This window comes from Halyomorpha halys, unplaced genomic scaffold (genome assembly GCF_000696795.3).
Source record: "Halyomorpha halys isolate HHAL.00 unplaced genomic scaffold, Hhal_1.1 Scaffold185.1, whole genome shotgun sequence".
NCBI classification, from domain to species: Eukaryota; Metazoa; Arthropoda; class Insecta; order Hemiptera; family Pentatomidae; genus Halyomorpha; species Halyomorpha halys.
Genome location: NW_027106126.1, coordinates 1,388,254 through 1,403,533, shown reverse-complemented (window position 1 = coordinate 1,403,533; position 15,280 = coordinate 1,388,254). Strand labels below are relative to the sequence as shown.

The 15,280-nt window shown below is 30.7% G+C and overlaps 1 protein-coding gene across 3 annotated transcripts in view; it reads right to left on the bottom strand.

The window, feature by feature from the left end:
• LOC106679232 (Histone gene-specific Epigenetic Repressor in late S phase) overlaps positions 1 to 15,280 on the bottom strand; it is a 531,726-nt gene that overhangs the window by 382,666 nt on the left and 133,780 nt on the right. For all 3 annotated transcript variants that reach the window (XM_067053684.1, XM_014418249.3, XM_067053685.1), the window contains one exon: positions 7,889 to 7,925. The gene's annotated coding sequence lies outside the window, so the exon portion shown is untranslated. The remainder of the gene's footprint in view (positions 1 to 7,888; positions 7,926 to 15,280) is intronic.

Sequence of the window (15,280 nt, the reverse complement as noted above, 5' to 3'; positions counted from 1 at the left end):
GAAAAGCACAAATAATAATAATAAAATACAAATAATCACTAAGTCACATTTGTACTTTTATATACAACAGTTACACTATTGACCTGGGGATTTCCGAGCCCACTCTACCCAGCACGTGTGAGGGGTAGAGCAGGGCTCTTACCAGATAAATTCTAGAAATAGATTAAATACATTTAAGAACACGTTACACAGATATTAAAACAACAGAATAAAACTGGAAAGGTTGATATATCGTTCTGTATAGGTAGAATATGAAACATAGAGGTCATTATGGATATTTCGAAAATGAAGTATTAAGTAAAATCAACAAACTCTGAATTGAGAGAATTGCATTCGGTAAATATATTTAAGGTTATAGAGCTGCGACGAAATAGATGGATGTTTAAGTTTCTGGGACTTAGTAAGAAATGGATCCGTAAAATGTTAATAAACATTGAACCGACGGGTAAACTCCGATGGGTAGACCAAAACGTAATTGGGAATATTTTAAAAATGATTTAGTAAATTGAAATTTGTGCAGATAATGATTGATAGAATCGGTATCGAACCTTTGGACTCGCTAAGCCTTTATATTTATTATTTATTTTCTAATTATATCATTTTTTACTGAGGTGTAGATGGTTGACCGTAGATTACTGATTGGAGATGGTCGGGTGATGGGATCAACAAAGAACGACATAAATAAACAAAAAATATTATGCCTACATAAATAAAATAATTTACATATTTTTTTATTAATTAATTTTTTTTAACGGTTTAACCAATATAATCAACATTAACGTATGGATTGGGTGGTAATAAACTAGATCTTTTGGGCCTCAAATATAAAAAACAAAAACAATTATTATTATTATTTTGGATTACTTATATAGATTAAACACTTTAAAAAATTAGGCTAAGAAAAAATAATCAGTAAATATCAATCTCGGCTAAATATTAAATACTTTATTACTTTTCATTGGCTTGGTTTAGTTATTTGACCAGATTTATCAACATTTATTATGTTAAATGAACATTAATTAAATAATAAATAACTTAACTGAGGTGTGTTACGGATTAATATATTTGTATAGAGGAAGAGTAAACAAGGGGCCTTAGATATGGCGGCCGAGAGCGACCTCAAGTGGCAGGAGCTCAGACCTAATCAATACCCGGACCGATCTTCATTAGACCATAATTCAGGGCTAAATCATTGGAGCTGACTACCTCCGTTAGCTCCAAAGGGTAATTAGTATTAATATCTATAATTAATGACTCTCTATGATCACCTCTTGTAGCCGTTTATTATATCTTCGCCAATCGTCACCATCTACCTGACTGATCAGGTATTCTCTGCCGACCCTGTGAACGTATAGTTACTGTTCTGTTTTTTTTTAGCGTTTGCTACATATTTCATATGCGGATATGAATTAATGGCTTGTGGTAAAAATATTAAGAGCCACAATTTTGAAAACAAATAATATTTTGTGCAAAATTCTCGCTATGAAGCTATTTATTATACTTGATTAACATTATAATTCCAAAATCATAGCCTATCATATTATGAGATATAACATGAATAAATATTAAATAAAATTTGTAGAATTTTTCGAAATACTTTTCATCATGTGGCTTATCATATTCTTAAGGCTGCGTAAGAGTTATTGTATATGCTAGACACAGTAAAGGATGATAAAAATTGATCCTGTCGCAGAATGAGAAAAATATAGAAGGAAAAAAATAACATGAATACAGGTACAGAAATACTAATAAAACAACACTCACAACAAACAACAAGATTCCCCTGTCATAACAATACGAAAACCTAAAACTGACTGATGAAAAAATGTAGACCTCTAGCATCTTCAGAAAATTACTTACCCGAAAATTTCATGGCGATTTCTTTTTTTTTCTTCAATTTTAGCAACTTATCACATATTGCTTGTTTTAACTAACTTAAGTCACTTAATTCCGTTTACAGTATATTAACATTATTATCTACGTGTGTTAATGTTTCAAAAGTGATATAAGACCGTCACTAAATCGGGGTTTAGTAGGGTTGGAGGGTCGGGAATGATTGCCTTTTATTTTTATGTATGTGCCCAATATTTTGTGTGTGATCAACATACTCGCTATATTTATCTAAAGGGCCCCACTAAAACCCTGATTAGCGGCTGTCCTACATCACTTTTGAAACATTAACTTAAAAAGGGAGGAGACAAAAGTCAGAATAGTAGTTAAATCGAGCAACATTAAAAAAAAAAGCTAAAATTGGAAAACGGTGTGGAATGGCGAATTGCATTAATAAAATATTTTGTGTTATGATCTCCTCTAGTGAGATTATGACATGTCGTACATCGACTAATCTACTCCCTGTAATTATCTGTTTGAAAAGTCCGATAAGTAAGGGTATCGCTAAGGGGTTGGAGGGTCTCTTACCAATTTTAGGCGCTTTTTAAATATTGCTCGATTTAACTATCCCGTTTTAAGGAAATATTTACAAAGTGATTTAGGACCGTCGCTCCCTAGGGGCTTAGTCACCCGTTAACTTCTCCTCATTTCTCTCTTCGCCTTAAATCAATGATCTAGAAAAGTGAGCTGAGAAGGTAACTACCCTGCTCTAAGGAGCACCTATGCTGACCAATATAGCACCAATAACAGCCAAGAAGCTCCAACTGTTTCAGAGCATTATGATCAGAGGTATAGTGAGACGTATTTCACTACAAAAAGTAAACCCGGACCACATATACACAACACTAAAACTCTGACAGAATTTATCACGAGGAGCCATATCAAATTTTTTTATAGCCTTCAGTACTGTACGAAACCACTATTCAAGACTCTGACACCGAGTGAAGTTAATACTCACATGTTTCAAACAGCAATTTTTTTTATTATTTACGATAGCAATACTTAATACTAGTAGGTGATAAAATATAAAATCTTTCCATTACCATAGCAAATATGGAAACACGAAAACATTTCCGATAGTTGATTATAAAATTCTTTCATGTTTTATATATATTTATGGTTTATTACTGCAAGCGATTAGAGATGGTTAATTATTAGGAATAAAAAAAATAAACCTACTTCCGGAAAAGATTTTTGAAAACTCTGCATTTAAAACTTTCCTGAGGATAAGATCTAGCTGATATGAATGAACATCTAATTTTGCTATGATATGACAAGCTCTATCAATATGCTTGCACCCATTTTTAAAATAATGGTAAAAATGTGTAAAATGGATGGTATAAGTTGCACTTTCGGCCAGTATATTTAATAAAAAACGTTGCTCAACACTCTAGTTATATACTCTTTTAAATACTTCAGTTTCGTTAAAGTTTTCGTTTTTTGAGTTAGGTTTTTCACAAACACCATATAGGGACCATGGAAACACAAACACCACTTGGTAACATGGACTAGACAAGTGGTTTCACGACGAAATCTGGGATTCAACATTTTTCACCACCGCAATTTTTTTTTTTTTTATCCCTTACTATATATTTTAAACGTTGGTAAGTGAAAGTAAAATTATTTTCAAGTACATCCATATCATCCTTTACTTTTACTAAATTTTATAGTAAAATAGTTTTTACATAATTATTTTTTCCTATGTGTATACCTTTGTTTTTCTTCTCCTCCATTTTTTAACAATACTTGTTTTCAATAACTGGTAAATATACTGAAAAAAACATTTTTAGATTAATGGTCAGTTAAATCTACGTGTTACACTTAAAAGAAAAGTAGAATAATTTTATTTCAACAGTCAAAATAAAGTTATTTTATTATATTATTTAAATGTTTTTTTTTTTTTTATATTGTATTTACTATTTTTCATTTTGAGGGTTTTCCCATATTATTATTATTATATTAATTTAATAAGTTCTGAGCCCCGTTTATGTTACTAGTTTTTAAATATCACTGTAAGTAACAAGAAAGTATAAAAAATCATAATTAAATGATTAAATCTATGACCAATTTTAAGCCTTATTTTAGCGAAAGAACTAGGATATTTCTTACATTTAGTCCTGTTCCCTTATTGAATAAGAGAGGTGTTGAGTACGACACACGAGAAAAATTAAATCAGAATATTTTTAACAGTAACAAATCATTTTCAGAACTATTATCAGCCATTAATAATGGAAAGAACAGCTAATAATAATGGAAAGATAAACTGTTGTTTCAATGCGCGGTATTATGAGCTCCGACAAATTTATGGTACACAAATCTCCTTTTTTAAAAATAGCTCATACAGAAGGGCGATATTTATAACGGAAGTTGAGTAGGGCCTGGATCCAAGAAGCCAATAACGAAACGGTAACAAATTGTCTGTGTGCGGAGAGGCGGCACGAAAAGTAGTTCCATATATCAGAACACAAAGACAATTAGCGCTAAAGAGTCGCCTCCCAGTAGAAGTGTATTAATAGCCCTCAGCCTTCTTAAAATAGACATCCCTTATATCACCCTTGTCTTCACCGCTGCACTGGCAAAAACACAGCCTTCTATTGTTTCCTTTTCGTATACTTTTTAGTATTTAACATACTTTTTAACAGAATTTGACTCAAATAAATAAAAAAATGGTGAGGTGCAAGCATCACACATTTAATAATAAGGAAGAAATAATATTTTATATTATTCATTGTGGAAATACTTTCCCGTACTGATTTTCCAAGTGAGCATTTCAGTGGACAGGATAATTTGAAAACTGCCTCTATTAAGAAGATTATGAATGAAATTTCATCAACGCAAAGTATCAATGTTTTCAACCAGAACAACTAAAATAAACTTCTTATTTATAAGTAATATGTAAAATATAATATATAATGATCGTATAAGAAAAGGGATTCTCATCTAAACAGTGAAATAAATAAAAACTGTTATTATAAACTGACTGTTATTTCATCAACATCGAGATTTGGTATTTTTATAATCCCAAACAAATTTGTAATGAACATTAATTTTTAAAGGTAATAAATTGAACAAAATATCAAATTATAGAACATGAATCTAAAAAATAAAATAAAATATAATATAGTATTTAAATGAGATATCAAAAGAATAGAATCACAATAATTGTTTAGATATCTCATAATTCATGTCTACAAAAAACGTTTTAATGTAGATTTTATATTAAAACTTTGTGGAACCTTTCACTTAGCAAAAACTTTTTTTTTTTAGAAAGGATTAAATTAATGCTTACTTCAACCTGAGTGAAGTAATGTTTTTCGAAGGACTAACCATAATTTAAAATTGTTTTTCAAACAAGATGGGACAAAAGCCCTTTCATCAGTGTTAGGGAAATTAGCGAGAAACTTTTTTTTGGGGGGAGGGGAGAGCTGAGATAAATATTCAGCAACCTTTTCTCTCTACTACCTCCTTTAAGCAAACATAAATATTTTCTTGTTTAACCTCCTCTGAAAATCAGGAAAACTGTCTTTGTGGCGGTTCTAACACAACCGTATAAAGAATGGAAGTAATTGCTGAATATTTTCTTGTGGAATGGGCTCTGAGCCTAAAAACAAAATGAATCCTGTGCGCCTTAAATCCCAGCAGCGGTGAATTGGCTTGATATAACAGTTTGAGATCTTTTTTTTTTTTGTTTTTGTTTTTCAAAATATCAATTATAATTATCTAAAAAATTTTAAATTGTGTTTTATTTACCCTGCTTAAAAAATTCCCACCAGCGCACGAACTTTAACGAAATTGACCTGATATATGTATTCTGTAATAAAAAATAAATCAGCACAAACGTGGATAATCTGGTATAGAGGTTTTTTAAAAGTTATGACTAACTCTGAAAAATAACTTGAGCGAGGAGTAACTAAGTATTTTTGCTACTACCTAGTATGAAAAAAAACAAAAAAAAAATTATATCAATGTTATTACAATAAATAAATAATATTAAAAAAAAATATTTGAGGGAGGAGCAACTAAAGTCTTTTCGCTACTACCTAGTCTGAAAATAAACAAAAACAACAAAAAAAATATAATTCATATCAATGTTATTACAATAAATAAATAATATGCGACATAAAAGACAGGGAGTTATAAATTATTTATGAACATGTTTATTTTAAAGTACAAGTTCACATTATGCTTAATATGTTAATACAACTATAATCAGCGATTTCAATCACATATCTTATAATTGAACATTAAAAAAATAATAAATAATAGTCCTTAATTTATTTATTTTTTCTAAAATATAAAATTGATTTAAAAAAGAAAAATTTTAGATCAATTTAAAAAAAATAAAATAAAAAAATTGAATATATGAAATTGTAGAAACACTTCTTTAAAAAAATATTTGATCATAGAAGCTGAAGAGTGGGAGAGAGGGGCATAAAATCTCCAAAACAACAACAAAAAAAAAAAAATAATAAAATAAACTAAACACTATTAGTCTTTAATTTTTGACCTTGAAGGCGGAATAAAATAATCTGGTGTGGTACGCGCATCATAATTTTCCTACCACTATATTGTGAGTTTAAATTCATCATAGTTCTGTTCAGAACAGATATTGTTATAGAATCAATACTGAAATTACTCATAAAATGTCAAGGATATGTATGATAAAATTTGGACATTAAATATGTTTTGTGGTCTCAGATATTTAGTTTGAATATAATTGTTAGAGGCGACTGCCGAGAGAGGTAAAGCGTAGGTCCTAGAGTTCAGATCCTTGTGGGTTGGCTTTCCCCCTAGGGCCGGCACTATTTATTTCGTAGCGGTTCCGAGAAAAGAATTTAGCACTGACTCTGGTCAGAACGCGGTAGCAACCTCTAGGTAGCAAACAGGGGTTGTCGGATTCGCACATCCGATTTTGTAAATTTACTCAATCTTATTTTGGTGCCCACCTCAATGTAAAATCAAGATACCGGAATCAGATGTTGCAACCTGACGTCACACGCGCTCTTCATACGTCTCGATAGCCTGGTCGTCCATTCGACCACCAAATACACTTTTTTATGCTGGCCGGCGTTCGTTAACCACTGGAACGGTTAAAGGGACACCATAACAACCTCATAGAAATCCAGAACAAAACGTGAGAAGAAGTATTATAAATTATATGATTACGGCACATGCTTCTAAATGTCTGACAATTTGGTTTACAGAACTATAAACATGCAATAAAGGGCTCCCGATCGTAAGGGCCCCTCAGATTGTAAACAGGGATTGATAAAGAGCACCACTAGGTCCAAATATAAACTTTTTTAAAGATAAACAAATTTGATTAGGTTAAAATATGGACTGTATAAAATATAATGTGTGAACTATATTGGATTAAATGAAAAAAACTTTTGGATAATTGACTTTAAATTAGATTCAATAAAAAAAAAATGACATTAATAGGCAAAAAAGTAAACAGAATAAAAAATAACGAAATTTGGACCAAATAAAATAATTTAAAGGAAATGATCCATTTTGTTTTGAATACTGAGTGAAATCCTTAGCTTCTTAATAATTTGTAAACTAGCTTACTTCCTGAATAAGATAATTGGTTTGCTCCATTTTCTTTCCTTCTGCCCCCATCTCCTGTAGAACCTTCCAAAACTCAGTCATGCTCATTAAGAAAATTTAAAAGATGAGAAATTAACTTCACTTTGATTGAGTACCCTGTATTTCTGATACTGGTCAAGCTAGAAATCTTACTTGCTCTTTTTCAAAAATAGTGGCTGATAATTGAAATATGGTTGAACTAATTTAAACCATAAAGAAAGAATTATGCCAGATATAATTTATGGTTAAACTAATGCCATGAAAAAAAAGTAAAATACCATAAATCTCATGAACCTATTATTATAATTACCATTCGTCTTCAAAATTAGGCAAGGGCTCATAAGATAAACTTCGTATAGTATAAGAGCTAATAAAACATTTCTGAATTCAGGAATGTCTTAATACTTACATAAGGCGGACGGTAATCTGAATCTTCTTTTCGCTTCCTGAAACAAAAAAACAACATTAATTAGAGCTATGAAGAAAAATTGAACCAGGCAATAAATTTATACATATGGAAAGCCTACTTTTGAGTGTGTTTTTTCAATTTATTTATTCACAATGTGTTTATAAGGGAATTAAAATTATTGAAGAAGTAAATTTGAACCAAATTTAAATGAAGCTGTGAATAAAATATTAATTAATCATTCGTTGTAAACAAATATTAAGAAGATAAAAAAAAACTCTAATGTTCAAATTATTCCTAAAGAATCAAGTAGCTGCACCAATACAAGTAACTATTTATTTTATTTTTTAAAATATTTTATTGGGAAATAATATAAAGATTTCAGGTCACTTATTCTTTTATTTATTTACTTCAAATTATATTATTTATTTTTAAATCATACTTGTTTTTAATACACATCTAAATAATACGGTAAATCAAATAGGAATCTTCCCTATCATTTGAATGGTTCAGGGGATTTGAATGATTCTTATATAGTAAATTCTCATGTGTTGAATAGCACACTAGGGTCCTTTATTTATTATTACATAATTATTTAGATAAATATTTTTAATTTTTTTGGGGGGAAATAAATTTTTTTTTTGAGAAAATATATTTGCTTTTTCTTCTAATCTAAATATAATTCAATATATTTTATAATTATCTTGTCCAACAAATTGTCAATGGAGAATACGAGTATATAATTGGCAATAACATTTCCCAAGCAACCCATGTTTTGGTTGAACTCTAGGCCACCATATAAATACATAAGTTGGTAATAAAAAGCTTGTATGAATTCTTTGAATAGCTATGTGCCAATTATAAATTAATTCGCCATTCTTATCATCGGTTACACCGACAAACTCAGTTGTGTACGTTGCGATAAAATTCCTGAAGTATCGAAATCCGATATTATTGAATGGATAATACTGATTTTTCTATGGCATCGGATGTGAAGTATCTATATTTCTCCCTATTTTACAGGTATAAGAAAACTGGTGATACTATCGAAAGATACTATCAGTACCACTGATATATCGAATGGATTGTAATAATTTAAAACAGATAACAACAATCACCTCGTTTTTTTAATAGTTAATAATAAATTTTTGAAATAAAAGTGCTCAGTTCCACTGGCTTTCAAAATTGATGCCGTGGCTGGGAGAGAAGCGCTGAGATCTCTTTGAGCCCTGGCTTGCCTTCTGCATGATGGGGAAAATTTTTGCTCAGTTCTCAAGGCTGAATGTAAATGCAGGCGTATGAAGTATGAATGCGTGTTATTTTTAATTATTATATTTTTAATTTTCTTCCTTTTTTGTGCATTTATTCAGTACTTTCTTTTGTCCTATTTTGTTTTAAAATAGTAAATTAATTTTTTTAATCTTATATTTAGCCTGTATACATGGTATGAACATAAAAATAAAACTCCAATTTTTATCGCCCTCCAATAAGGCAGATAGTATTATTATTCATCAAAGAGAACTATAAATAAAAAAAAATTAAATACAAGTTGATTAACAAATTCTGAGTAATTATAATGAACTCCACTTCAACAAAAAATGACCTAAATCAGAAACAAAAGACTTTATTAAATTAAAAATCCCCTTCGTTCTTTTTAGGACCTATAAAAAACGGATTGCTGGGAATGAAATATATTAAGTGGAGGATGGGAGAATGATGAAATTGAATAAAGATGTAGAGATACGGATGGAAAACAGAGAGGATTGAAAATAACATTAATTACAGCGAAGAGGCTGTCACCGAGAAGGGGGTCGCTCTAAATGAGAGGACTGGGAGGCGGGGGAGGGGTGAGGCTTTGAACAGATTACGTTAAGGCCTTTGAACCCCCGGGCCTATTATCGCACGGCAAAAAACTCCAAAGATCTCCTTTTCAGCTTCTCTACTTAGGCCCCTATTGTACAGTTTATATAACACTTTCACGGTTAATTAATTACATCTTGGATAAATCGAATTGATTACGCGGCAATTGTGAACAAATATATACATATACTGCGATGATACATTATGAATTCAAAGTTTTTTGTTTTTTTTAGATCCCTGCTTTCCCTTTACTTACAAGTTTTCGGGTTGACAAGTATTATCAAGTTATCCTTCCCGCTAATTATACCCGCCCCACTAAGACCCCTTTTCCTCACCCTTCTATTAATTGAACGGGTTATCACATCTGCTTTACTAAGACCCCTTTCTCTTCTTACCCTACTATTAATTTTATTATTACAAACAAAGTTATATGTATACATAATACATAGTAAACATAAATGTCCTTTCTTTGCATAAAGGGCATTTTAAGATAGGTACTGGGATCCGCTGTGAGCAGGGGATCACTGTGGTGCCGTCTGCATTGTCACGAGTGGAAAGGAACTACTAAGAAATCTTTTTTTTTCTGACCTCCTTTATCGAAAATATGTAAATGTAACAATATTAATAATTGTTAAAAATTAATATAATTTATATTTTTTTTATATACATGTTTATATACAGAATTATTATCAACTGAAGTTATCATATTTTCATTATGATTATACAAATTCAATATTTTCATAATATGGGCAATGTTTAATAGGAATAACCATATTTAAGTGTAAGCTTAAACTATTATACATACAGTATTTAGTTTCGTATGAACTGTGTATATGTATATACGCATAAAACAAAGTAAATGATTGTAAGCCACAAAATCCTCCCTAACGATCTGGTTAGCGTGGAAGGCAAATAGCATCCCAAAGTAGATAGTTTCAAATGCCTTGAATCCACAATGCCCTCAATAAATGATCAACTGACTGAGATAGATTAACGTATCGCAGGTACAAAGAGAGCCTTAGCATCTTAGCAGCAAGATAGAACATACTATTTTTATTACTCGTTTAAAAACTGGTTCATACTGCTACATCTCATTATAAACGCAAGGATATATTTTCATAGACTCAAATTTCATAAAACTAAAAAAAAAATAATAATTAAGTATAAGACGGCAATTTCTGGTATTTTTGCAAACTGATCATCTCTATTTCTGGTTTCATCAAATAGGTCCAACAGACCAGGAACAACGCGATAGATTATTATACAATGCAAATTTTTATGTGACAATCATAACTTTACACACATATAATAAAATTAAAATTATAGAAAAGAGTTATCAAATTGTTAGTTAAAAATACATTAAAACTAAACATTGGTTTCTAAAATCCAAAAATATTTTTGTTCCAATTTTATAAAAAATATCCCGATGTCAATGACCTGCAGACGTATTACTTAAAAGCCAGGTTAATAGAGATATGTAATAATATAGTTATGACAGCAAAGATATAGAAAAAGTTTGGGGCCAGTCTTTTTTTTCATTGGGAATTATTATTTTATAACGGGGCCTAAAGCGGGAATTTCCAACGCAACAGTTGTTACAGCTCACCCTCCTAATCACCATTACCCCATAATCCTTCCTAACTCAAATTATTTTTTTATTATAGAGTTGACAATCAACCATTTTGCTTACTTATTTTTTATAAGTTATTATATATATTTGTCTTTCCGTAGGTACTATTAAGTCTATTGGTGTCAACCAAAAGAAGAAACAACTTCTAGCTTATTTTTAGTCGACACAATAAACGACCAAGGGAGAGTGAGGCAGCTCAGCGAGTAAGGCACCGTGCTACTAATTCCTGTGCTCGAGTTCGACTCCGACTGTTGGAGCTAATTATTTATTCTGTTACAGTAGCCGTGTGTCAAGCCTATGGGTTTGGGAGCCGTCCGGGCCCACCTAGGCTCTATAAATATTAAACGGTTACTATTAGTTGGAGAAAAACAAGCCTAGATTTTTAGCCTAGTTTTAGAACCCACCTTGGATTCTAAAACAACCTGTAACAATGCTACATCTACCCCTTATTCACAAAAATAAGACCACATCTGTCAAGTATAAAGAACGGTTATCGCGTCTTCTAGAAAATATTCCGGATTATTTTTTAATATACACTGATGGTTCCAAATCCGAAAGCTCGACCGCTTCATCTTTCATCCCTCGCGATTCAACCCACAAGTTTAAATTACATAAGTTGTGCTCAATATACACCGCCGAACTCCAAGCGATAGTATCAGCCCTCCATTTTTGCTTTTCAATAACTCAGAAGACTATTGTAATAATCTCAGATTTGTTGAGCTCTCTTTTCTCAAAAGTTTGAGAAACATGTACCCCGAACATCCACTCATCATAAGAATTCAATCTTTTCTTCTAAACGTATCTCAACAAGGTAAGTCCATAATTTTCATATGGGCTCCAAGCCACATTGGCATTGTTGGTAACGAGCTCGCAGACAAAGCTGCCAAGCTACCTGGCCGAGGCACCACCGTTCTTACCCCATCAGAACTCAGTACACCCCTTAAATTACAAATATTAGAAAGCTGGCAGGCCAAGTAGGATTAAAGTTCTCAGAGTAAATTAAAAGAAATGAAAAGATCAGTAAAACCATGGCCGACATCCTACCGCACACAGGACAGCCGCAGAGAGGAAGTTGCTCTAACCCGCTTGAGAATAGCACTCTCACCTGATCAGAAAAATGCCACCTTCAACGTGCAAATATTGTCAGTCCATTCTCACGATTAAACATCTTTTTGAAGAATGTGCTTACTAATTGTCAACAATAAACAGGATAGGACCCCAAATTAATCAGAAGCTCTCACAGATGAGGAAGCTAAAATTATATTAGTGTTTGAATTTTTGAAAGCACATCGGCTTCTTTCTAAATTATAACTCCTCTTATAACACTTAAAAAAGTACTGAACCCAGGTCCTTCATAGGTTGTTGTGATATTGATTATAATTATATACTGAAATTAACAAAAAAATGGCGTTTCAAATTAACTAATTCATTCACGGTACCTTGATAAATTGATGAGAAAATTAAATTGAAATCACGCAGCTCCTTCATTAATCTAAAACAGTAAAGGTATCGACGACTTTAAAGGCGAATCGATTGGAATGGGTGAGAATAAACATGAAATGAAATAGTAGAATTGTTCTAGTAATAAAAAATCATTAAATTATACTAAATTAATGTAGTAGAATGTATTATGAACATAACAACGATTTATTGGTGCCATCGGTTACTATTTTTCATATTTCTGAAAGTTAAAGACGATAACTCGAAAAGTGAATTAAAAGACAACATATGGAATACTAAAATCATTGTCAAAGGAAAACAACTAACTTTCTTAGTGCACAATCAGTTTTTTTTTCTAGATTAACCACAACTAAACAAACTTTACTTTTTTTTTTTAAATTCATTTATTGTCAACATAAGTCGAGACATAAGTTATGAAAATAACCTTCTACATAACTTATACCTCAGGGTATATATACACTCCTCATACTTGCGAAGGTGTATTAAAAGATTCTTTCTAAACTTTTTAAGCTTTAAAATAAGAATTTCGCCATAAAATGTTTTCGTTGAATACACTGTTAATATTAGCTCTCCTAAAAGAGGAAAGAGAGCGATAACTCATTCTTCACACTATCCTTTCTCATTAATAAAATTGTAATGATTGAATAAGATAATTATTTAACTATTCAAAAATTAAAATGGTTCATGAGCCAATCGCTGCTGAAGCTTAAATCATTGAAAATAAATCAAAAAGCCACAAAGGGAGGAGCGAAGCACTAAGTCCACAGGGAGGACATGATGCGCTCTAGTTGACCCAACACCATAAATTAATCATGGTTATGGATCGCTTGGACCTTCCCTTGGTCTGCATAATCCCAATTAATTCTCAGTTGGTAATTCCAGGAAACCGGTAGAATTATGAACCAGGGTTACAGATTGTTTCTTTCATATATTAACCAAGTCAATGTAATAAAATTACAAATAATTAGACAATAAAAAATGTTTAAAACTATGCAAGTCGATCTCAATATGTATATTCATAGCTTTTTCAATATTATAACCAGCTGCTATAAACATAAAAGTATTATTGCCTTCATTGATTGAAAGTACTTTAATAATTTCTTACTGAATAAAAAAAAAAAATTAATAACCAACGTTTTAAGTAATATTGAACTAGATTTCTAGATCGTTGATTTAAACAAAGTAAATAAACTGCGCTAAAAGAAGCGTCTGATGCATTGGGACTAGTCTCTGATAAAGTGTGACTCATTTCCTTATCAAGCAACACAGATGCAGCAATTTATCAAGACTGCTTGAACAGATTAATTTAAATTGTAACACGCATGCGAATTCTGGCACTTATTTATAGCGCCTATATTTTAGGAAATTAACTTCAAAATAAGGCTATTTTTAATGTTTTTATTTAGTGTAATAGTTTTAATTATTTATTTGTTTATATGTCCTGAAACTGAATCACAAATAATAAATTTAATTATTAAAAATTACAAAACAAATAATTCCGAAATTGAAGAATGAAAAAAACTGATAAAATACAAAATTCGAAATTTACAATAAATTATTATGGGAAAATCAATAATGATAATAAGCGAAACAAAATGAAGCAACAATAAATTAATTGAACAAAAATGTTTAGAAGAGAAATATTGAGAAAAAAAATTCAAAAACTCGAATTTATAACTTACAGCAACCATTAGGATGACTATGATTATATCATCCCAATTCATCACATTATATAGATCTTACGAACCGTTATTTTCTTTATATGATTAATATTAAATGCATAATAAATATATTCGAATCACAAAATTTACTCTAAGCATTAAACTGATGGACTGTGTCAAGATGGAAGCCGAGTGTTAATAAAAGTATAGGACTTGGAAGAAAAAAATATAAATCAACGGAAAAAGTTCTTATGTCTATGTCATATGTAATAGTTTTAAAGATATTTGTAAATGTTCTCTAAATTTTTTTCCCTGTATATTAACAATAGTTTGTATATTAACGAAATTTAAAATTGGATGTTTCAGCATTCCTTTTATTTAAATGATTTCATGGAATTTAGGTTTACAATTAAAACGTATAACTCTATATCGTTCTTCTCTTGTAGCTCAAGGGATGAATATGGAAAGACATGAATATTTATAGAATACCTTAATATTTCGGATGAAATAGATATAACACAGACAGATGTTCATCAATGTGAAAGCAAAAACAACAAATACAATCATATTGCATTTTCAAATTCATTGGGGGAACTTTAAAATTATTTAATGGATTTTTTTTTTATAAATTTTAGACCTTCCACAATCTATTTCAGCCCCATTTTGTGCTATAATTTTCTGATTACCAGCAGAAGCGAGTAGTTAGCTATTTGTATATAGTTTTTATTGCTAACTATCTATATAGTTTGTATTGCTAACTTACTATGTTGTTTAAAAAACTAA